The 26236-nt window shown below is 36.4% G+C and overlaps 1 protein-coding gene across 1 annotated transcript in view; it reads left to right on the plus strand.

Moving 5' to 3' along the window:
- LOC136345388 (protogenin-like) overlaps nt 1-26236 on the plus strand; it is a 44026-nt gene that overhangs the window by 5084 nt on the left and 12706 nt on the right. The gene's annotated exons all lie outside the window — the stretch shown is intronic.

Consider the following 26236-nt stretch of genomic DNA (forward strand, 5'->3'; position numbering starts at 1 on the left):
TACAATTTTCATAAGAACATGCGAACATTAACCTAGACAAGCGTCCCAGAATATTCGACATATTTAAGGGGCAATAAATTGCTTGTCGAGCGCCCACGATGGTGAACCCCCCTTTTTGTCTTTGGCTCTTACCTGCGGCAGTTGCCCACCAGCCGTAACAATATGTTTTGTGGTCATACCAATCCGCAAGCGAATTAAACATTTTTTATTGTTGAAAATTATCGCTTCACATTTTTCAGGTAGTGCGAGTGTATGAACATTTTTCAACTGATTTTTATCTATATTTCCAAAACTTGTAACGTCACTCGCCATCAAGGACAAATCAAAAGTTGTTCCTGGTTTGGTCTAAACTCGGGTTTAAAGGGGGGCTTAATCTGACGGTCAAACCGGGACAACCCGATTGCTCTGTTTACGAAAATAAACAGAATTTCATAACGTGCGGATTGGCAGTTCTTCTTCATCTGTCTTGGTGCATTGGCAAGTCTATTAAACAGATTTAGAAAACTTTTCAATAGACAAATACATGTACTTATGCAGTTATTGTGAACGCTTATTCTCGAATAGATGCCATATTATAACGGTGGATCGCCATAACGCAATTCGGGTTCCTGGCTATCTTAATAAAGTAATTCTAGCACCGCTTTAATTAACGTTATAACGGCACCTTCCCTAGAATGCATTAGATTTCTTAGATATCTCATATGATAATAGTAAATTATAATTGATGCACTTTAACACTTCAGCGGGTTTAACTGCCGGGCTGTCCTAATATTGCTATTATTCCCCCATTACGGTGTTTATCATAAATAAATGAGCTCGTATTTGAATTCCCGTTAGAATTGTTGTTAATTAGCTCAATTAATGGAGATCGGGCTTTTGCAGCGTTGTTTTATGAAAAAAAATGTGTATCGGCGCCGGCATGTATTCATGTCGGCCTGGACATCGGCACTTCTCGTAAACGCCGGCAACAATGTTCCCTATTGAGTATCAGAAGGTATTGTATAATGTCTCGTTTCTTGTGCTACCAGCGCAACGGAAGTAGAGTTCAGGGCCAAGCAGCCCTTTTCGAATTTTAACCGTGGTATTCCGTTGTGTACCTTGGTCTGGAGGTAGAGTACCAATGTGCCCCTCTAAGTAAACGGCATTTTTCAAAACATCATCCTTAAACCGTTATTTTTTTACATCTTTTACCATTTTCACGATCCCGCAGACGTGACTCGCGTTTGGAACACTCTGTATACAAATAAAAAATGAACACGATGGAAAAATTTATACCTACGTTGACTAGAGCGGGTTTTAAACGCTGCACATTCAAATAGATTTTACAGTTAAGAATCTGAGAATCCCGATGACAACATCTTCACATTCGCACCTTATCACCGAGAGTTTATCTCGCATCGGACAGGTAACTGACCATCGCAAACACTGACCATAACCAACGGTAATCATAATCGTCAATATATACGAGAGTGTGGCGTTTTATTATGACGTGGAAGATAACCATTACATCGAGCATTACATCCTCAATTTGTGCACCATAACGGTAAACCTTCTCGCTAATTAGGCAGCATTAGCTTGGCGGTGCATTGTGAACATCTAATAAGGTGTCTCTTTCTCTTTTTGATTAAATATTCAAATCGGTCTTATGCCTTGACCATCAGACTATACCTTAAGTCGTTCCTTAGGAGTTAGGCCATGGTGAAGAAAACCGGATACGGTTACACATTATTTCCGTTAATAACGTCCTTTTAATATTCATATCAGTGGTAATAAGTGGTAAGCGAAGAACACGATTTAATCCGGACATAAATTACCTGTATATTTCAAATCGTGGTCTGCAACTTAATAGTAGCAAAAGCTTCTAGACGAGAAATTCTTTGTATGTTGGATTCGAAGTTTTGAAGAGATTGAGAGAGAGTTAGATAATAGCGCAGGAAATATAACTGAGCAAAACAGAAGTCAGCCATATTTTTTGTGAAGGAACTGTTTGAAGTGGACTTATAAAATTTCCTTCAAAATAATGTAATACAAGTTCGTATTCGACGAAATACTTCTTGGACAAAGAAATGCTGCGTATGCCTCTTTTTGCTAACCATCTAGCTCCATTTTTCAAAAGAATTCATGTGCGAGGACAACGAATTTCAGTAAAAGTTTTTTCCTAATGTAAAATAGACGACTGGTGACGTTGGTAACCGCCTTCTCCGATTTCTACAGCCGCCGGAATTAACGTTCGTTCACAAAATGGCGGTGTATGTTGACATTCTATCAAAATACCAAGATGGCGTTTTTCTCCGAAATTTTAACCGTCCATTTTCTTGACGCGTGCGCCGTCAAAAGTTTTACTGCGCACGAATCAAAGCAGCACTGTCAGTGTCAAAAACTTCGCAGTGCGTTAATGTGTATGTTATTTAATTTGCAAAAGTCATCAAAGTTGACACATACAATAATGGACAAAAGTATATAGACAAATTAAAAACTCCTTCAAAATCTTCTACAAAATGCATTTTGATTTCCTTACTATATAAATAAATTCTATGATTGTGAGCCGAGGTGTATTTAGAGCGTCTATCTTGAGGTTGTTGTAAGGAACGGCGTATCAAAGGAATTCGGTGTTTGTTTGGACCGAAATATACAAGATGTTTGGTAGAGAGATAGAAAATTTTCAAAGGGACATAGATCGATTCATTTTAAATCCACGTAACTATATTTATCCTTGTTCAAAGTCTCGTCGTTATTAAAGTAACGGCCAAACGAGGAAAGTCGGGAGGGCAGACTAAAAGGGACAAGTAATTGTGTTAGAAGTGGGAGTTTCATTTTAAAAATAAAATTAATTAACAGTAGTATCGTTTAAATTAGAACTAGCGCTGAAAGTTTTAAAATAACTAATATTTTTTTAGATTTAATCTCGCTTATTTTCCTGTGAATAATATTTCCTTCTGTTCTTAATTTTGTGAATTATAATTTTGTCATAATATCATGTATTATTTGAAATAGTGTACCCTAGAGACGTTCTAAAAAGCTATTTGGATTTTTTGAGCCAGGGCCGAACTAAAGAAAATTTTGTTTAAAATGTAAGAATAAATTAGAACCAAAATATTTTAACACATTAATTTGCCTACATAATTGCTTATAGTAGTAATTTTAAATTCATTTTTGTTTCACTTTGCAATTATAAGTATTTATATATTTTTTTAAATAAATTACGAAAATACATTTCCGAAAGCTGTATTTATAACTAAGAAAATGAGCTTAATTGAATCTACTCAATTATTTCGTATAGAAACCTAAGAAAACAGATATTTTAAAAACGATGAAACTTTTCGCAAGGATAAATGAGGCTGTCAGCGCAAAAGTGGCTTAACATAGAAATCCCATTGTCGAGAAAACACGATTCAAAATAACTTAGTTTTGTTCATGATAATTAATCATATCAAAATTACTTCGAGTCGAAATCATATCAAAATTACTTACTCGCCCTTAGATTCTAGACGAATAATGATTATTTTATATTTTTAAATTACTATTACAGCAAATTTTGGTTGGTTAGGCCACTTTTGCATTGGACATATTAGACGCACGTAAGGAATAAATCGGGGCTACAACAGTTTGTTAAAGACTTTAAAAATTAATACCTTACACTATTTAACTTAACAACTAATGCATTTTGAATAAGAAATATTAATAATTTCCATGAAATTCTGTTATCGGAATTGCATCCTGAATAACATTGGATATTCACAGTTTTTTTTTAAATAAAAATCATGATGGATTGGTTGTATATATTCAAGTAGCTGAAGAAGACCTATCTTTTTCTTCTCTCTTATTGCATTGCCATGAGGGTATAAAATTGGCAACTTGCTGCTAATTACACTTATTGACCTTCTTTTCTTTAAATCCACTTGACAAAAATCACTCAGTATCATTAGAATGTTTATAATGAATCATGAAAAGGACATTCTCTTTTAAAACATAACTACTGAATTTAAGCTATTCCACTTCCGACTTTTCAATTGATATTTTTCTAGTACAAATAGTCAATTACAAATTTTTAGTAGGCACAAACAATTCTTTAGTGAAGTTTATAACAATAAATTTTTTCTTTTTTTCGAGCAGCCAAATTCACTGGTTTCCAATCTCTGTGGTGTGAACAGATTTTGGAAATGTATTTTTTTGTTTTTGAACCAGACCAAAGTCTGGATCACATAGTAAATACGGGTGCCCATTTACGAGAAATTTATGATCTATAACTTCTACCGTATAATCAGGGCTGGATACGATGTACTGACGTAAAAGTAAAAGTTTGATATTGCGATTGTGGCCATCACATTTATCCGAAAACACAATCAACCTTTTGCATTTTATATAGTTTTTCATGAAATGTAAAAGTCACAAGCCTGTTTCTTATGATCCATGGGAGGCAATAGTTTAAATTTTAATTTAATTTTTAACCTACAGGGTTAGTGAATTATTAAATTTTAAGAAGAAACTCGTTTTTCAAATAAACAATTGTCAATGTAAAAAGGAATAAGCATTTTTTTCTCTGAGGATAGTAAATGATTACAAGAAAAATATGACATTTAAAAAATATATATACAGGGTGTTTCCCAATTACGGTACATAACTTCGGGAGCGTATTCTACAGCTAAAATAAAGGTAATTTTGTTATATGAACTATATCCCAAAAATGCTTCGTAGCAGAAATACAGGGTGTGAAAATTTCTTTGAAAAATTACAACTTTTTAAATATTTCCGAAACTGCTCGAGACATTTTAATGAAATTTTAGTAAAACAGGCAAGTACACAACAAAAAAATTCGTATCTCCATACAAGTATTTCTTCTCTTAAGAATAATAAAAAAGAATGAAAAAATTTAGCTACAATGTTTTTTATCTATTTACTCGAAAACGGTGCGTCCTACGAAAAAAAGACAAGAGATCTTTATTTCTTCCAAATCGAACACAATTAAAAAAGAAACAAAATATTGGAAAAGAACAGTGGCGTGCCACATTTTTCCTTTAAAATATCCAGCAATTATCCTGCCAGCACGCTACTGGTTGCACAACGGCCACTGTTTTTAGCGTAAAATGCGCCCCGTTGTTAACTATCAAACCCTGAAAAAATTTCATTAAAATGTCTCAAGTAGTCTCGGAAATATTTAAAAAATTGTAATTTTTTAAAGAAATTTTCACACCCTGTATTTCCGCAACGGAGCATTTTTGGGATATAGTTTATATAACAAAATTACCTTTATTTTAGCTGTAGAACATGCTCCCAAAGTTATGCACCGTACTTGGGAAACACCCTGTATATATTTTTTTTCACATTCATAAAGCTCTTACGCATTTATGCAAAAAACAGAAAAAAGCGGTTTGGGCCACTTTTGCGCTGACAGCCTCAAATATGGTGATATACATAGATTCAAAATGACCCCATCTATCTTCCATTGAGAACTTTCTATGGCTTTACCAAACACCGTGTATAGACCGCCATTTTGTGTTGGTTTCTTGCTAAATCAATGTTATTAAGATTTTGTTGTCCGGTTGACACGTATATTCCACAGTGTCCCGAGGACCACAGATTAGTTTCGAAACAAAAACTAAAGCCATTTAGTTGCATAGCGATGGTTTGCGACAAGTGGGTGTGGCAAAAGTCTTTAAATCTCAGACATAAAGCCGTTTGGACAATCGTCAAGAAATATAAACAATAGGGGACAATTTAAGATTCCCGAAGAAGTGGTCGACATGGAAAACCTGGAGGTAGAAGAATGAGTTAATTGTTGAAAACTATCTTATCTAAATATCCATTTAACATGCCAAAAGAGATAAAAATTGATATTGCTGCGGAAGGAACAACTAATATCTAAATAAAAATAAAAAACAACAATTAAAAGAAAGATGGATGATCTTAACTTGTTTGCAAGTCGTCCTAGGAAAAATTATTGCTCTCCAAAAAGGAATCGGAATTCTCGATTAGACTTTGCGAGTAGCCATTTGCGCTGGACTTTAAATGATTGGAAAAAGAGTTTGTTTTTCCCACAAATCGAAATTCAATATGATTTAATCTGATGGCATCAAGAATGTACGATGTCCATTTGGTAAAAGAATGGATCCCAAGTATACGTCACCCACCGTTAAACATGGCGGTGAATCTGTGATGGTTTGGGGTTGTCTCTCTGGATTTGGAATAAGTCCGCTGCATTGGATTGAAGGCATCATGGGCGAATTTATGTATAGGGGTACATTCAAAAAATGTCTTCTTGCCTTATTTAGAGGATCACATGCCACTAGGTTTTACTTTTTAGCGAGATAACGGGACCGAAAACACTTCGAAACTGACGAAACAATTTTTGCGTGACGAGAAAATACGCGTCCTTAAATTGCCATCACAGTCGCCGGATCTAAATCCCATCGACAAAATGTTAAAATAAAACGACTAATCAGGGCTAGAAGCTGCTCAAATAAGGATGAGCCCTTTTCACATTTAGAGGAAGAATTGCTAGGACGTTGAAGCCTCTTACGTCGACAAATTTCTGGAGTTAATGCCAAGAAGATGTCCGGTCGTGATTCAAAATGTTAGTTGTGCTACCAAATATTAAACTTAATTTATATCGAAAAACCATTTTTAGTCTTAACAGTCAAATTGGTATTTTTATATTAAAAAGTTTTTGACTTGTCTGTATACTTTTGTGCATCAGTTAATTATTGATTAATTTTTATTCTCTGAAGTAAGGAAAATATAAGGGTAAACGTTTGAATTTTGACTTAATGATCATAGTGCAACTTTACGGTTAAACTGGAATTTTAATAGAGTGTGCAGAATAAAAAATGTGTCTAAAAATGTTTTGTCTCTACAGGGTGTTTCACGAACATACCAACAAAGTTTCAGGGGGTGTGGAGCTCATAAAAACAAGTATTTAGAATGAATAAAGTTAGGTTCAAAATCGCTTCGTATCCAAAATTAAAAAAAAAAAACAGTTTTTCATTAAATTTCTTTTTTGTATTTCAAAAACGGTTTGGGATGCGGGTATAAAATTCGGGACACGCTATGGCGGGACGAATGTCCACGCTCTTGAGGCAGAATATTTCCACTTACACCAGTGACGTCTGTGCGGCCGTTCAATGGGACGTTTTTGATGAAAAAAAAAAATAGTGCGTCACTGACCTTTTAATACGAATACTTTTTTCATGAAATTCCATTAATTCTTAACAAAAAGATTACTTAGTGGTTAATTGCTCAAGTAGCCGCTTTCGAGATGAAAAAAAACTATTTTTCATTTATGTACATACCATAAAACCGATATAGGTGTCAAAGGGCGATTTTTTAGGATTATTCAAAAGAAATGATTTTTATGTCCGTATCCCAAACCGTTAAAAAAATTAATGAAAAATTAAACATCTTATTTTGGAAAGGAAGCGATTTCGGACCAAATTTTATTCGTTCTAAATATTTGTTTTTACGAGCTCTACATCCCCCGAAAGCTTGTCGGTATGTTTACGAAACAGCTCGTATACCTTTGTCCATTACTCTATGCTGCCCTAAGAAACGTATGGTATTTAACACATACGAAAGTATTTTTACCTCACGCTATTGCTAATTCACGCTTTGCGTCGGTTGGCTGCAATCAGCGTGCGATAGAATATTACTTTCCTCACTTGTTAGGGAAATAACCATTTACACTTCAAGAGCAAACCAACACCTTCAGTTAAGCTGAATTTATGAACTTCACGTTGCGGTTGACGCTCGCCTTGGTGCGGCGTCCGTTGTCACTTTAACATCATAGGAAGAAAGTCATAAATTCGAGGTTGGCGTCAAGACATAATTGTCAATACCATTGTCACATGCCGATTACACGAAATTATATCCGGAACCTGATTAATTATCTGAAATCTTCGAACGAATGTTCTGCTACGGAGGCCCGGCCAGCGCCGACGGTAAAAGATAAAGATGGTTCGTGTTGGGTGGCGATGAAAATGCCGACGATTTTTTAATAAATAGTTACGATTGGAAGAACATTAGTTTTGTTCCAGCTCGGATGCGAACTTAAAGTTTATAAATTCAGCTTTGGTTAAAGTCGGTTGAGCTTGTTCATGTCCATTTTTCTATCCATACTTCCCCACTTGCGTGTGCGGCCCATTTACCGTAGAAGAATTCTTGGGAAATCACGCGGCAAACTTCAGAACAGCCTTTCAGATTTTTTTTTAATTCAAAATTTGAAAACCATCGATTGTCCCCCCTTCACTTACTAAGGGCTCGTCGAAGGTTTAACGTGTGTTCACAAACATACTGATTTGACCGAAAAGGCCACACGCATTTGCCAAAATTGTGCCGATTTACCCTGTAGAGGAGCAGCGCGGTCCTTTAAGCCAAAAATGCCATATAAAAGGCGATCAAATTCGTATACATATGCGGAAAATTTGACATTGAAATTGACGCATACATAATGTAATGGGATGGATATTCGACGAGACTCCGAAAATCCATCCTGTTTAGGCCCATCTCGAATTCGTCTGGCTACGAAATTTGCAACATTGACGAGTATTTTGCTTTGCCATTTATTTGCATCAAACGCCAACGCGAATGCTCTTTGAATTCCTTAGGTACAACCTTGGCAGTACCTACAGAGCTGCCTACAGTTATCGTCGACAATCAATTAATTAAATGTGAAAATGTTAATCTACAATAAACTGCGTGTGACGATAATTGATCGAAACCGGTCCTGGAAATATATATTATTGCGCATTCAGGCTTGAGCCCCCCTCCGTTTAACCCGAACAAACCCGAACTCGACCGATCACGTTTATACTAAAGCTTTCTGATTTGCGATGCCATGATGTCATTTCCACCATAATATAATAAAATAGTTAACGATTCGCTTTGTGACATGTCATTCGTAATTTCAATGTTTGTTTTTAGTTGTATTATTTTATTAATTATTTATGTTTTGTGCAGTTTTCAAGGGCCAATGGCCGTTGTCCGGCTCTGGAAAGCATAACAAATTCATTATTCGTCCGCTATTTTTCAAGCTAATAGACCGAAGAGTTCCCATGAATAATGTTGTTTTGAAAACCGAATATTTTATGTTTTATTGAGTAGTTTTCATTTAGCGGACGTTTAATCAATATGTTGATGATAAAGTTTAGTATTTCTTTCGGGTCTCCCATTATATTCGACGTTTTTGGCGAATTGCGATATCCTTCTCTGATATTAGTCATTTGGCCTTAAGGAATAATTCAACAAAGATTATTGTTGAATTCGAGGTTGAATCTGTTGAGATTTTTGGTTTTAGTACTTGGGCCAAGTCTCGAGCGCAACCTCACGCGAGTCCAAAGCAGATATTGAACAATTATGAAGGTTTTTGTCAGTTTGTCGAACTATTCACAAATCAATTTCTGTTTTTTTTTGTTTTTTTTTTTGATAATTGTCTCTTTTATGTTTTATTCACCTTCAATCACATTAGTTCAGATTCTGCTTTTGGCAAATATTCTACAAAGTCTCGGACTTCATGAGACAACTTTTTTTTCTTTTTTTTTTTTAATAAAAATTTTTGTTCATTTCGCCATGGATTCACAATATACAGTCGCTCAACAAAGTATTCGTACAGCGGGAAAAAAATTCTGTGACCCATAATTTTCGACTGATTTTGTTCAAAATTTGTATAATGAAAAATCAATCTTAAACTCATTTTAGGTGTTCGAGCAAGTTTTGAAAATTACATTTTTAGAGTGCTTTTCATGGTCTTAAAAAAAACTCCATTTCGAAAACTTCTTGTGCGGTGGAAATTTTTCAGTAGGATTTTAATGATCCTGTAGAGGGGATTTTTCTACGTATATCCTGAAAATTTGATCAAAGTCAGACCACAAATAAGGGAGTTGCAGCTTTTTAAATTCGCCAAAAAGTGACGATTCTCACGCAAAATAATAAAATTTAAACATTTTTGGCGAATTTAAAAAGCTGCAACTCCCTTATTTGTGGTCTGACTTTGATCAAATTTTCGGGATATACGTAGAAAAATCCCCTCTACAGGATCATTAAAATCCTACTGAAAAATTTCCACCGCACAAGAAGTTTTCGAAATGGAGTTTTTTTTAAGACCATGAAAAGCACTCTAAAAATTTAATTTTCAAAACTTGCTCGAACACCTAAACTGAGTTTAGGATTGATTTTTCATTATACAAATTTTGAACAAAATCAGTCGAAAATTATGGGTCACAGAATTTTTTTCCCGCTGTACGAATACTTTATTGAGCGACTGTACATATAATATAAAACTTTCGAGTTCCACAGACTTTTCTGGGTATCCCTCGGATTATTCCAAAGGGTTCGAGCACCCTCCTAGGAATTTAAATTTAAATATTTGCGGTTCAGTGCGTTTCAGATAATATTTTGGTTCCTCAAGATTTTCCAACCCCTTTTGATCTGTTTGTTTAATTTTTTGTTCGCAAGCACCTACGAAGATATCCGCGATCGAAGCCATGCAGAATTTGTACTTCTTCGGATGCAGATAGAATTCCCATACTCCTAGTGGTTAATAGGACTTCGTGCAGTCGACGACCATATTGTTCCCAAGTCAGAGCTATGATAAGAATGAAATATAGGCAAACTAACACGCCAGGAATTGCGACTGTACAACATTCCATTGTTCGTTGGAACACACTCTGTGCCATTGTGGAACCAAAAACGAAGTGGTTGTACAGGGTATTCGAATTTTGGAGTGTTTTGACAGGAAAATGCCATTTCCCGGCTAAATCGGGAAAAACTAGCATACATGTCAAGAGCTCGATTTATGAGAAAATATTAATGGTAAAAACCGTATTTTTATATTTTTTCACCCCACGGCGCTAGAAGACTTTCAAATTTCGGCCATTTTCAAAATTCCTCATAACTTTTTTGTTTAGGACAATATTGAAGTAAAACGGAGACATTTTTAAGGCACTTTTTCGATGTGATTGCAGTGGCGTGCTTAGTTTTTTGCTGCATCATATCGTTTTGTCAAAAACCGACATAACTTTTTTATTTTATATGAAAATCGACGTTGATAATGACATCAAAAAAATGTCAATTTTAAGCCGTTTTCAACTGTGTAAGTACAATCTTGGCCAAACATATTTGCCACATTCGAAATTTGTTCAAAATACTTACGTAAGTGAAATGAAAGTATGTCTGATTGTTTTGGGGATAAATATATTTCAAAATAAAGATATAAAATTAAATTTTACTGGATCCACCCTTCGCAGTTACAACTGCACGAATTCTTGTCGGCATAGACCCTATTAACTGTTTGTATATATCATTAGATATTTTACCCCATTCTTTCTTTATAAATTTTTGACGATTTTGTTTTTTGGTTATTCGATGGTTTCGAACGTTCTTTTTCAAAATACACCATAAATGCTCAATAGAGTTTAAGTCTGGGGACTGTACAGGCAATTTTAGTAACTCAATCCGATTTTCTTGAAACCATTGCATTGAACGTCCTGATTTGTGACAATGGGGCATTGTCCTGTTGAAACGCCACACACCTCCTAAGTTAGTGTTGCCAAACAAGATAAAGAAGGACAAATATAGTGATAATTCTAATACATTTATGTATTTTTTACTGTCCGTTCGCCCTTCGCGAACGACGATTTCTCCTACTCCACCGGCTGCCATACAACGCCTGGCCATAATACTGGCACCCACCCCCGTGTTTTATAGTGGGTACTATACACTCAGGGTTGTATGCCTCCCCTATTCGCCGCCCCACAAATGTGACGCCGCTCGTTTCGTAGATATTTAAAAATTAAAAACCACATGTTAAAAAGAGGGTTTCTATCAAAACATCGTTAAAAAATTGCTCTAAATTAATGTTTGAAATTTTATCTATCCCATCAAAAAAAAAAAAAAAACATCATGTAAACTTTACCTTAAAATTAGATTCGTCGGACCACATAACATTAGACCAATCTTCTGTAAACTTACGGTGCTTTAAGGCCCATCTTAATCAGGCTTCTTTATTAGCCTGAGGTAGCCAAGGATTTTTTCTGACCTTAAAACCTTTCAATCCGGCTACTGTCAGCCTTCTTCTCGCCGTTCGTGACGAAATTCCTGTTCCAACTTCCTCTGAGAAGCTTGCAACCGGCTAAGAAGATGTTTTTCTTCTATTTTTTTTAAGGCACATCAACACACGGTCTTTTCTAGTCGTAGTCAAACGGTCCCGACCAGATCATCGCAAATCGCGGTTGCAACCACTTATTCGGTAATGACGGATTGCGTTTTGTACTGCGCATCTCGGACGTTTAATTATTATTTTTTTAATTTCGGTTTGATTCCCCTGTTCATATATAAAAATGTGATTTTTGAGCGATTTTCTATGTTAAGTTGTCTTGTTTTTGCCATATTTACTCGCGCGTAGTCTTCACTAAATGAACAGTCTTCATGAAATGAGCATTCGTTTAATGATAAAAAAAAAGACCGACTGTGAGATACGAGGTACACGTGTCTTGGAAACAATGTATTATTTGTACATTGTACAATGTACATTGGCACAATGCAATTAAATTTTGACAGATATTTATGACGGGTTATAAATAGTTTATTTTAAAAGGCATTCTTCCTAGAAAACATGGTAACATTATAAATAATTAATAATCGGCAAAATAAATGGTCCCAGGCAACGCAAATTTGTTTAAATGCAAAATGAGGGGGATGCCTAATACTTTTTGCCAAAATCGTATGTCCACTTCAAAAAATGGCTGAAGTATTAGGCTTCTCGTGTTTATATTCAAGTTGAATTCGGCATCTGCAGTAGTAGTAACATTTTTAATTTTTGCGTCGATGTTTTTCATTTCTAGTTTTGACTGGGCGTCGATTTTTCAAGTAAAAAAGATGGATAACTATGAAAAGTATTACATAATAAAGTGTTTCACATTGTCAAACGAAAACACACAAGCAGCGTATGAGTTGTACTCCCATACCTATCCCGAGCGACATCGACTAGATAGAAACCCGTTTAAGCAATTAAAATATAATTTACATAAACGGAAGTTTCAAAAAGTGTAGACCACAACATTTTCAATTTAAATGAAGATAACGAAGTTGAAGAACTAAACGTACTGGGAGAAGTTTTACGGGATCCAAACATATCGCTTAATTTTGGAAAATAGTTTAAAATGAACATTTTTTTGAAGTCATACGCGACTGTGATTTTTATTTAAAATTAAAAAAAATTCGGCGGTTTTTGACAAAACTAAGCACGCCACTGGAACCACATCGAAAAAGTGCCTTGAGAATGTGTTTGTTTTACATCAATATTGCCCTAAACAAAAAAGTCATGAGGAAGTTTGAAAATGGCCGAAATTTGAAAAACGCCCTCTAGCGCCGGGGACTGTAAAGATATCGAAATACGGTTTTCGCCATTAATATTTTCTCAAAAATTGAGCTCTTGTCACGTATGCTAGTTTGTCCCTATCCAGCCGGGAAATTGGATTTTCCTCTCAAAACTCTCCGAATCCGAACACCTTGCGCTCGAATAAACCGCGGTGGATACTAATTGTGGTCAACCTACGGCTGGTGTTGTTAAGAACTAGTTGGTGGTGGGCATCAGCTAAATCGAGCTGGGTGGAAACGCAGTTGCCACTAAATTTGACCGTGATCCCTTCATATTATGTGGTATTGGGCACTCTTCAGGTATGAAAACTTCGTTTAGATTGGTCGCGTAACCGGCAATCATTCGATGGATATTCCCATTCTCACGACAAATGACCACAGCTGGGGCAACGCATTTGGACATTTTCGTCGGAGAGGTAATTTCTAGATTGACAAATTCATTTACCTCCAAGTTCAACTGATCTGGAACAGTCGGTAATGCAATTGGACGATGAAATACTCGAATCGCAGGTCGCATCTTGTGTAAGTCGAGAGTTGGATTTTAGTCTACGTACAGGTGTCAATTTCGGAGTCGAAAAGCTTAGAGCAGTTAGTGTGTTAGAGGTGAATCCATTCCACAAGAGACAACTTTGATGTAATTTCACTGACTAATCTCCAGGTCGGGGAGGACAGATTCACTCGAAAAAAATCACCTTCCTTAATTGAAATGGAACGTCTTGTATGTTTATCCGGATTCTAAGAATGCTCTTGAAGCAAATCAATAATGTTAAGATTTCTTTTGTGGTTCATCTTGTAAATTTACAAAAATCGTTTTACTCCCTGTAGAACGCTCTTATAAACTACTGACGATTTCAAAAGTTTTGCCACTCTGTATTTCAGTTTGCGATACTCAAACACCCGTGCATATTTCGATTAATATCGACAAATTTCCCGGAAAACCGTCCATTTCTCTATCTCGAAAACTCCGAGATTTACATTTCATTATCCCGAGATTTTCGGAACTAATATAATATAGGCCATAACGGGATCATATTCCCTAAGAGTTAAATTTATGCTAAATATTTAAATGTGGAGGATTCTTCTTTATCTGCCTGTTGATCTCTCCGAGAGATCAGTGATTTGGGGTGCTTGAGAAGGCGATGGAATCCGTAGCCTTAATAAAATTTGATGTGAACACACATCACAGTTTCCCCATCTGAGGCTGCGCATTTGAGAGGACAAAATCAACCAAAAAGGCGCTCAAGACGCAGTGGTATTTGATAGTATTTTATACTGTTAAGCTTTTGCCACCGAACGGGTTTTGGCTGCCAAAAGAAATTTTATTTAGTTTTCCAGGATATATCAATTTTTTATCATTTGTTTTGTAATTTTTATTTTATACATTTTTGACCTTTTTTGGCTTCTGCAGTTTTTGATATTTCAATTATGATGCTCGGACCTGGCCCTCCTTGTTACGTACTAATACAATAACCATCATCATTAAGCAGCTTTAGTTGTCCTTCGTATCCACGTCAATGTTAGGGTCCCATTCCCCCCAGTCGAAACCCAAACCTGACCTGGCTCAACTGAAATCTGCGAGACGTGTAGAAAAAACTTTATTGATGAAACCGGCAGTTTCAAGTGCAACCGTTCTCTCTTTCTCTCTCTTTTATCTCTCCTTTCTCTCTCTCTTTTTTGCTCTCTCAATGAAAAGAAATGAAAATGTATATTGAACAATTGTAGGATTTTAAAAAAGCTGGTTTCGGGGCTTACACATGGTCCATAACGGTCATTTTTTATTTGTCTGAAGAGGGCAAAGTGCAAACTTGGCCCTTGTCCAGTCCCTTACGCTTATATTTACGTTTTTTTTTTAATGACTTCGCTGCAGCCATCTTCATTCGTTTTATCTTGGAAACTATTTGCGCTATGTTCAAGATACTAAAACTACCGTTTCAGATGGAACACTCTGTATATTGTAAGGTGTTTTGAATTTGCTACTGATCAATTTCTTTCAGTTCTGAAACGAGATGCAAATTAATAAGGGTACGCTTTCATCATAGCTTTCTGAAGATAGTTTTGCGTATGCTTCTCATTAAATTCTGGATGCCAGGTTTTCCATTGGGAGACCCTGTGTGTTATTGAATTTGTTTAACCTACCACTTACAGCAGCAACTCATTGTTACACTTTCCTGTAGTTGTTATTGCAGTTTTCTTGGGGAGGGAAGGAGGTGGAGGGGGGGGGGGGGTAAGCCTTCATTAGGTCTCACGTCGAAGTTCAGGGACTAATTTTCCTAATGTTTGGGGCTCTCAATCTCTATATTTGCATGTTCATTGTGCGACTTTTTCAATTCGTCATTCATTAAAGTCAATTTACTTATATGCAGAAATCCAATTTTTGTATGTGCGAGTTGGACCAGACTGCACATGGGAACCCGGCTGTCCCGTGTTAACGGGTTTTTCCCATACTTTTGTAAGTGTTTACTTTACGCAAGCTCTCGGGAATATGAAATAAATGACAAATACGTATATTATTTCGATACGCCATAAACCGCAGTTACATTTGCCTTAATTTACGTTTTCGATTTTTTAAGGCAAGAGAGACTTGCGTAAAAGCAGTTAACATTTGACAAGCTGTCAACTAAAGGAAGGTGAGGCCACCAAAAAGTCGTGGAAAGGTTCAGTTCAGGTTTTAGGGGGAATCCAGAATAACATCAGGTTCATGTGGTTTAGTGGAATATCGCGGACCGTTCAGGAGAATTTGATTCAAGGGGTGAATTAGGGGAAACTTTGCAAAAATTTCAAATCGAGTGTACGAAGGCCACGAAGAGTGGTTATTACTTTCGAGATTGTCGGGGGGTCAATTCTTCGTTGAACGACAATGCTGCATACGAATCTAATGAAGCCTGCGTGCACCAGACGTTATAACAATTTCCTAAGTGTGTCCGGTGTATTTCAGTTTTAATGAAATCACAAGATAATTTTTAATTTATTCTCTCGAAACGGTGAAAGTTACAAGGTCGGCAAATTTGCTAATCCGGACGAATTCGATCGTAAATATCTATTTGCTAAAATCTGATTAATTTATCAGGGCTCATCAATGGTTAATATCATTACTAGTATTGAATGTAGCTATCCTTGTAACTGTATAGGCGAGTTCAGCGAACTGTAGATGCACTGTTTATACAGGAATGATCACTTCAGCAAGTTAATAACAATAAATCTCCCATTCTAACTAAGCAATTTAGTTTTCATAATCTGCCGATAAAAATATTCAACCTGAGAGAGTAATGCTAAAACATACGGGGTTTCTTGTTTTATTTGTTGTAATGTCACCGTCGTAAATAACTAGAAAATGCCAGTTGCTGATGTTATAGATATACAAAATACAAGACATAAATCAGAGTTTATGTTCACTCTCTGTTTAGCATTGTAGTACGTTTTCGAAATTTCGTCGCACGTGTCTCGGGAAGCCGCGGAAGAACCACCCTTAAGAAATAATCAAAATAGTCGTATCAACTCGCTTTATGTGAGCCTGCACAACTCAAAAATAATGATTCATTGGTACTCGAGATATACGTATCGAAACGCCGCACTGGCAACGACCTGTATTTGGGCTAAGTCGATATTAGAGCCACCCACTCCGCCCATATTCGGGGTGTAGTCCCCCCAGTTTGCCCCACCGACCAGGGCTCAAGTAGGACAACACGCTGCGCTGCTGCATCGAGGTCGTCGCCCTCTGTCTTGCAACTAGGCCGGAAGGGGTGACTTTCCAGGGGTTGGGGGGTATTGAGGACTTCAGGTTTTTAACACCCAGCTCACTGCAAGTTTCCTTTATGAAGCAAAAATCCATGTCATCTACAGGGCGTCATTGAATAAGTGTGTCTGATATTTCACGGCGTGATTTCGCCAGTAGTTTCAAGATGAAAAGTTCTTATAAACATGTCCTAGCTCGCTTAGTTTTCAAGGTATGCGATATTAAAGTTGAGAAAATAAATCACATGCCCTTTGATGATCTTTTGCAGCTAATTTTACGAAATTTTGCAAACGGAGCTTTTTCGACACGAGAAATTCAAATTTATCAACGACCTAGTTGCACCTTCCAGAGGGAGCTACAAGTGACTATTGGGGCACCTCTAACTCGTTTGTACCACACGGTATGCCACTTTCAAGTAGAAACATCTTTTTCCCTACTTCGTTTATTTAAAAAAAGTGTACTTTATTGTGGCTAGGAGCAATAATTTTCGGAAAAAACGTATTCAAAGCTGATCAGGTGTGGTAATTATCTAGAAGCGCTAAAATAACTAGTTCTACTAGTCGCTTGTAGCGCCCTCTACAACTAAATCGTCGATAAATTTGAATTTTTCATGTCGAAAAACCTCCGTTTGCAAAATTTCGTAAAATTAGCTGCAAAAGATCATCAAAGGGCATGTGATTTTTTTTTTTTTACTTTAATATCGATTTGGTATCTCGAAAACTAAGCGAGCTAGGGCATGTTTATAGGAATGTTTCATCTTGAAACTACTGGAGAAATCACGCTGTGAAATGGCAGACGCTTCTTCAACGCCCTGTATAATGTGTCTCTTATGAAATACGCGGTTATTCATAAGGCTGGGAAATGGATTAGTGTCTCAAATAGCTTTATAGGCAGTTTGTGCTCAAATTCATAGTTTTCTCCCAGATATCAGAACTTTTTAATTTGGAATGGGACACCCGGAATGTCATTATTTTTCTTGGATTCTGCTGGCAATTATAAACATTTTGTACGGACCAAGTCTTGTACCTGCCTGTATAGAATAAATCTTGGGGTAATGAGGCTTAATACGTTAAAATTTTCAAAATTTTTGTTTTTTTAATTCTCATTGATTTTAATTACATGCTCATCAGACAACTCTCTCTAACCCGACTCCAATCGTTATACATATGTATGTATGCATTTCTCTCTTTCATTTTCCAAAACCTGAATTGAAAATTGCTCTAATAATAATTAAAAATATATATATATATATATATATCACAAAATTTTAACTTGATTTTAAGAAAATTTTGACCGTGTCATGTCGTCCAGATCCCATTAACATCGTTCGAAAGTAAGCTGCAAACCGTCCCATGGTCCCACAACTGTCCAAGCTGTTTTCTGCCGTCGGGGTCACCCTGTATAAACGCGTTACAGCTAAGGAATGTTCATTACCGATAATCAACTGGGTAATGCAGGAAAAATGATGTGAATGATTGGCACACAAACAAATTCGACCTTAGCATTTTGATAAATACACAGGTGGATATGCGTACGATTTGTATTGTTAATTAGTTCATTAACGGCTTGTTTATTATAATAGCCGGAACGTGAACGATTTGGTAAATTTAACGGTGACGAAAATGTTGCTGTTGATTTTCAATTTTGGCCATTTTCCGCATTAAACACGTTCTTTGTCTCGTTCTTCCATCAACAAAAATGAAGCGGACCGAAGAATGCAGCGATTTCCTGCTGTTGACCGGAGGCGGCAAATTCCATTTACGGCCAGCAAATCGGCTATTTGTATGTTTTAGACGTTACGATTACATTCACCTCTTCGCTTTTCTTGCAAGTGGTTACTTCTACCTCTTAGTAAATCTTCCAAGTGTGCATTTGATCCCTGCATCTCTCCTTTTGCACTTTGTAAAAATCTCTCAGCCCGTATCCAAGGGTTATTGACGGACAGGGTGTTCCGTAATCAGATTTTTGAAAAAAAAGGGGTAGATTGAGTATCGAGCTGACAAAAGTTTACTGTTACATCCGGTAAAGGTCGCTATTTCACTGTCCAGTATCGTAAACTATTCACTCAGAAAACCTGTTTTTGAAGCCTAAAGTAATATGGTGGATGCATCTCTGTCGGTGACCGCCACTCTGGAGGATGTCAGCTCCATTCGAGCCTGGGGTGAATGCTACTCTTAAAAGTAGTGCTCACCCCAAGCCCACCCCGGCCTCAACCCTAAGCGCTCTTAAGAGTAGTACTGAAGACTTTCCATCTTTTCCACTCATATTGCCTATGTTGCTTTCTGTGATTTTAATTCCGCATTTATGATCTCTATTTCTCTGTTCTTCAGTATTCTTCGGTTCCTGAGAAACTGTTCGTGTGTTACCGTATTTCCTTCCTGGACACACTATATTGTCGCATTTGTCCACCTCGAAGCCCATTTAGCTAGAAAGGGGTCTTCCACTACCTTTAAAGGTTTATAAGCAGCCATACATACAAAGGAATGTTTTCCGACGCTGATTTTTCAGGTGCGCTGCGAAAGAGGGCACTGCCGGCAAAACCCGGAGACCGTACGTCGAATTTCAATTTTTCCGACGTTATCCAGTTTTATCCAGTTGCAGGTCGCGTTTTTCTAAGCCCAGCGGTCAAAATTGAATATTTACGAACTGACGTGGATAAATTTGCAAAGTGCCGTTTCCAAGTGGGCCAATGTTACAGGGTACATTTCGATCATTTTCCGGAGTGAATTGACGAAAAAGTGCATATTTCATGTTTAAAGAGAGCTATGACTCCCAATCAATTTGTTTTAAAGGGAAAACACATAAATTCGTCTCGCATGTAGGAAACTCTGACGCTTCATGCGAGTGTTTACGTGAAACTTGAACACTTATGAGAAATTCGAGAACGTGGGGGTAAAATCATGTTTCGCAAAGTGGAATTCAAGAAGTCGCCTCTATTCCAAATTTCATCACAATTATTTTTGGAAGGTTTGCGTATGCGTACGCGAAGCATCTTTAAGTTGACGAAAACGCGCTAAAGATTAAGTCGGAGTTCTCACCCCCGATTTACACCCCTTAGACGGGCACCCTCGGGCAACAGTTACCCCTCCATTAGTCGCGTGATATTTTATTACGTGATTAGTCGCGTGGGCTACCTACCTATGCAAATTATTCCTATTTTGCCAGATATTACAAACATTTTTACAGAAAAATGCACGAACAAGTTGTGATAAGTTAAACTTCTGTAACAAAAACATGTTGTTAGACTGAGGTCGAAAATTCGGGCACCCTGGAACACATCAAGATAAGTGGTTTCAAAGGCGACATGAAGTAAGACGATAGGGGCGCATGTTTTTTTTTTTGTTAAGGGTCGAATTGGAAGCAAAAGGGCGGAAATGGGGACGAGCAAAGATACAGATACAAAGGGCTCGACAGACTTCTCCTAGGCCTTAGTGGTGACACGATATTTTAAGTCTGTAATCTGTGGGAGTCACCCAGTTCACTATTGGCGCAACAATTTTGAACGGTTTCACTTGTGAGCCCCACGATTAATGGGTGGAGCGAGCAACCCCCCCTCAATCATTAGCAATGGTAAAACAGATAGGACTGTAAATGCCTAAAAAGTTATTGTCTTCGGAGGTTCTTATCAGATATATTTTCGTTTGCACACAAAGTGTTCTGTTCCGATGCGACCTACAGTCAGAACTCATCTAAATGACATTTGTAACCGATTTGAATTAAGTACCCGAATCAATTACATTTAAGTAACCGGAGCCTCCGGAATAACATTTTTCATAACTCGAATCAACCAGAAATGACGTAACAATTTTTTTTTAATAGCCCGAATTAATGAGGGAAACTGAGGCTATACCTAAAGGACACTTGTCAGTGACTTAAGTCACCTGCATTGACTAAATCGACCTGAACTGATCTAAAAAATAAATAACTTACGTGACGTGAGTCAGAGGGCATTTTAATGATATTTTGAAGTAAACTAGATATGCTGAAAGAATTTTCATAAATAATTGGAAGTAGCCTTGGGAAATCCAAAAAAGTTCCTTGAGTAACCAGCTGCCCCCTGAGTTCAAGTGATATTATGAACGTGAGCAGCCATTATCGATTTTCCTGACTTGTTCGAGACCATACAAAATTCTTATCTGAAGCTCTTCCGGTCATAAACCGAAGTTTTTGGCTCAAGTGGTCGGTTAAGAATACGTCGCCCAAATCGAATCTTTAATGTCAATTTATAAATATTTAATAACATGTCCCGATCGTTATTCCGCCTTGCCTCCCAGTTGTACAGAGTGTTTGCGGCGTGGGCAGCCACGCGCCCATCAAGTCTGGCTCAAGCCAAACCGCTGAATGAGTCTTAGACCAGTTTCTCCCAGTGGTTGTTTGCCTCTTGTTATTGACCCCAATGCGGTGACATCCATTTTCAGTGTTGTTTTTTTAAATTTATTTTCCTTCGAGCAACTTTACCGCACGCATTTGCTCGCTGGAAGCGGCACTTGTGCGTAAACCGGTCTGCTTCGCGTTATTCAGTCAGCTGCAATCGGCGTGCGGTAAAGTATCGCTTTGCACATTTACTTTTATTTCTACATTAGCAGTGATTTCTGAGGTGTTGGACGGCGATTCCACAGCAAGGAACATTGAAAAAAATCGAAAAGCTTCATTGGCACGACGATATCGTAATAGGTTAATGATAATGTACAATGAAAAACAAACAATTTTCTGACGAGATCTGTCTAGCTGGAATAAGTAGTAGTAGCTTAATTGCGTAGTATTTAAAAGTGGGTTATAGTTTATTGATTCACGATTCATTCTGGGAAGTGTGGCAACATTTTATTCATTCTACGCATTAGATTCGCATAGTGGAAACTCGATAGTGAAGACAGCCTTACAGACATAAATATCCCCGGTGGATAATAAATCTCATTTGGCGCACTCGTATATTTCCGGTTTGAGCCAATTAAAATAACGCGTTTATCCAGAACGTGGCACACCCTGTATATGAGTGGTTTTTGCCAAACAAATCCGGATTACACGTTTCGCTTCGTCAGCTCCATGTAACTTGCTATGAAGATCGTTATTGAAAAGGTTTCTTTAAAAACCTTGTGTAATTCGATTTTTGTCTAAATCCTGGAATTCCATTTTTCAAGACTTAAGCCACCTGATTTTAATTACATAACTCTTGATCAGTACAATGAGGCCCATAGGAATTCCGTGATTTCACACTTGGAATTTCTTTCTTTGTTTGCTAAAAAACCGATAAAAAATAGCTATGGGAAAGTGTGTTAAGGAATTATTTCTGGTAACTGGCGAGTTCGTGATTTTCAATAATATACAGGATGACCATGAAAACATATGACGAACAATTGAGAGAGACAGTAATTTATCGTGGTATCCAGGGGGGCCTCTGCCGTTCGGATATGTGATACTTTCAAATGTTCATGAACTTTTCAACTTAAAATGGCCATCTAGAGGGGCGTAAGTACAGGGTGTTATTTAACTACCTGGCCAAACTTCTAAGGGCGATTCCTTAAGTGATTCTAAGACATCAGTTTATGTAAATATAGATCCGGTAATGCTTCGTTTTGAACATATAGGATGTCAAACTTTTCTTAAAAAGTCGTTTCTTGTAAAAATCGCAATAATTCTGTAGTCAATTTTGTTGAAATTTGCCAGTATTGTTTAAAACTAGTATTGTTATTTATGTCCCACAGACGTTTTAAAATCTTTCGTATTTTTTTACATTAAGCACAGCTATAGCCTCCCAAATTACCGGATTTAAGTCCGTTAGATTTTTTCCTTTGAGGGAATGTAAAGTCCTTCGAATAGATAACTTCGATCAACACTGAAGAAGAACTAATCCTATGGATACGGGATTCATCTCGTCTTCGGCAATCGATGTTGAAACGAACTAACGCTTGCATTGAAGTTGAAGGAGGACATTTTCAGTAACTAACATAAGTTTCGTGTTATTAATTGTTAAATATTTTTTACAAAAAAAATGCCTACCATTTGTTTAAGTGTAGTTTTAATGATGTGTTTTTGTTTGATTTTTCTTAGATTTCCAGCATTACCCCTACGCATGCCCCTACTAAAATGAACATACAATTTCTAGTTTGAAGGACTAGTTTATACTACTGTAAAAATAGTTACCAAGTTTTAACGTCATATTAGTTTGCGTCTTTTCTTTATTTAGAAGTTTTTTTTTAATTTGTAACGATTTTTAGAAAAAAGTTTGACACTCTGTATCTTGAAAACGGCGCATTACTGGACATATGTTTAAATAAATTTTTCGTCTTAGAATCACTCAAAGAGTTATCCCTTGAAGTTTGGCTTTATGCACGAATAACACTCTGTAGTCGACAATGATTCAAAATTAGATCTAGTTCTTTGTGACTTGTACGCCCATGATTTTCAAAAATATATAGTGTCCCATGGCAAGGGCAAATCTGTGGGTAAGTGGTCATAGCACTTTTATGTGGACCTACGCCTGCTTACATAACCAAATATGCAGTACGGCATTGGCGTGCCATAATATTTTAGCGCCATGTTTTAATATTGTTTCTAATCATGTATATTTTATTCATCTTTTGATTACTCGTGTCTTTAATCTAAAAACGTGCAGAATTTTTAAAATTATATTATCGAACGAGCTTTGAAGTCCTCATTGCAGACTAAATCACGGGAGTATCGCTACCCAGCAATTTTCTAAGATTTGTTCTATTTGGTTTATTCGTATTTAAAGAAAATTATGATCTGCGCCTCTCTGCTTTTACTTGCTTCAAATGCACGTTTTTAAAGTTCCTAAGGATGTTAGAATCAGTGGTGAGTTTAGGGGCATCGACTATTGGTAAAAAGCTGTGCATAACAAGGAACGAAAATTGAGAAATTCCAGATCCCCCATATAAATTAAGAATCGGTACCAACGAGCTAAAGTAAAAGAGAAATCACAGTTTATCCTCACAAAAAATCAATTCAGTATTGAAAGTTTGAGTAGACCACAGATTGTGGGACCGAGAAAGGAATAAGCAAAGATTACAGATACACAGTCACAAATAACATGAAATAGCTGATGGATACTATCAGATCAGCTGCCCATCAATCCATAATGGTGTCTTGATATCTGGCCTTCACCTTGAAAGGATGGTTCATTTACGATATGTGTATTCTCATCATCGTCGTCCATACCAATGGTTCCAGCACTAGTACCATAAAGCGAAACCTGAAATGAATTTTTATTCCTCGACTAAGAGTCAATATAATGAGATTTTAATTTGTGCGCCTGATGTTTCATCGTCGGATCTATCGATGCGTATGTTAAATATTTTTCACGGGAATGGCCCATTGAGACTGGGTTATCTGGGTAAAGTAGTACCATCTGTCACGACACAGTGAGTACTTATCACGCATTCGGTGCTAACTAGATTTCCCTGATTAATTTCCCGCTCACCTTCAATCTTTAAGTTAATTTCTCTATCAAATAGGCAGAAGGATCTTATTTCTAGTTAAATACTTAATGTGTAGTGTGGGTATGTATCGATACGGGTTTACGTCCCTATTGTGGCCTTGATCATTCTGTGAGGAAATTAGCAGTTTAAATTCATGCACCATAGTGCTAGAAATGCGTCGTTGCCAGCTTTGTTGTTCTGTCTTTGTTGATAGGGATTGTTAAGATTAATGAAATTGAAAATGGAACGTTCATATCCAAATTTATAAATTAAGACCGATTTATATTTCTTTCAAATTATTTCAAACAAATGAATTTCTTAGATTTTTTTGGAATCTCGGAATCTATAAGATTTTTCAATTGGCAGGTGTTTTTCCTGTTTTCTAATGGATTTTTCGGTGTTCTCTATTTCATAGAAATTTCAAAATTCTCATTATTTTTCGATCTATTTAGACTTTTGCATTTACCAAAGTCTTTTTAGAGATTTACTCGATAGAGTTGTTTCCCAGTGAGATTTGCAAATTAATCGAAAACTCTGGGAGATATGAGGAAAATGCTAAGAAGCGAATGTCAAAGTTTTAGAGTCTTGAGTTATTTTCGATTATTCAATTAAAATAATCATTTCTCTTTCGATATTGTCGATTTATCGACTTTGAATAAGCCAAAATTTTTATTGATTGCACCATTTTTATGGATTCGAAATTCGCCGCCTTTTAATATTTGGATTGACTTCAAAATTAATGACTGTACTACTGAAATCTTCAAAAGAATTTCCCATTGTGTTGCATTGCACTGTATCACTTCAAATGTATTTAAAGCGTTTTGATATGATTGTCTACAAGATGCAAAGACAGATCCACTCTAGACCACTAAGTTGCAGCTGCAATTGCGTCCAATTTCTTTAACTAATTTTTTTACTTTTTTTATTCTAATGACTTGAGTTTAGTTCATTTGGTTTCAATGCCTCACTAATCAGAGCTGAACTTTACTCGTTCGATTTTTCTGGAATTTCTTATGGGGTAAGTTTAGTCAATATCAGAAAACAAATAACCAAATCAATTTTATAACAAGTACATAAGCTAGCAAATTAGAAAAAAATGAATTATCACTTAATATGAATTTAAGGTTTTCTGGAATCTTTGATAATGAAATATCTCCTTTAAGACCTAGAAACTTAGTTATAAGATCCTGTGTGGCAACAATTTTTCCAAAACTAGTTTGTACTGTTTACAAGTGCAATTATAACAACAAAATATGCACATTCTTCTGGTATGGGTGTAAACCAACTATACCCACATCCACCCTACTGTATTTAATACTAATTAGAGTGACGCATATGCTTAATTATATCGACATTCTGTGGATAATGTGCTAGCAAACAGTGATTTAGCGAAATGAATTTAAAATTTCGTAACTAGAATACAGGATGGTTACGATTTAAAATAACTCTATATCAAATTTTAGGTTAAACATTTTTTTAAGTAAAAAACAATTTGGAACGCAGTATTTCGGAAACGAAAAGCTTTAAAATCTATATTTCCACGAAACAGTGACCAACTTTTTTTTTTGAGAAGAATACACCTTCATTTTGCTGTTAATTAAGAAAACTATGCAGGTTCTAAGAAATCATCATGAAAATATTTCAGAGCAGATAGTACTCTCAAAAATATTAAAAAATTGCTAATAGATCCATGGTCAAAAAC

This window comes from Euwallacea fornicatus, chromosome 19, assembly GCF_040115645.1.
Source record: "Euwallacea fornicatus isolate EFF26 chromosome 19, ASM4011564v1, whole genome shotgun sequence".
In the NCBI taxonomy this organism is placed as follows: Eukaryota; Metazoa; Arthropoda; class Insecta; order Coleoptera; family Curculionidae; genus Euwallacea; species Euwallacea fornicatus.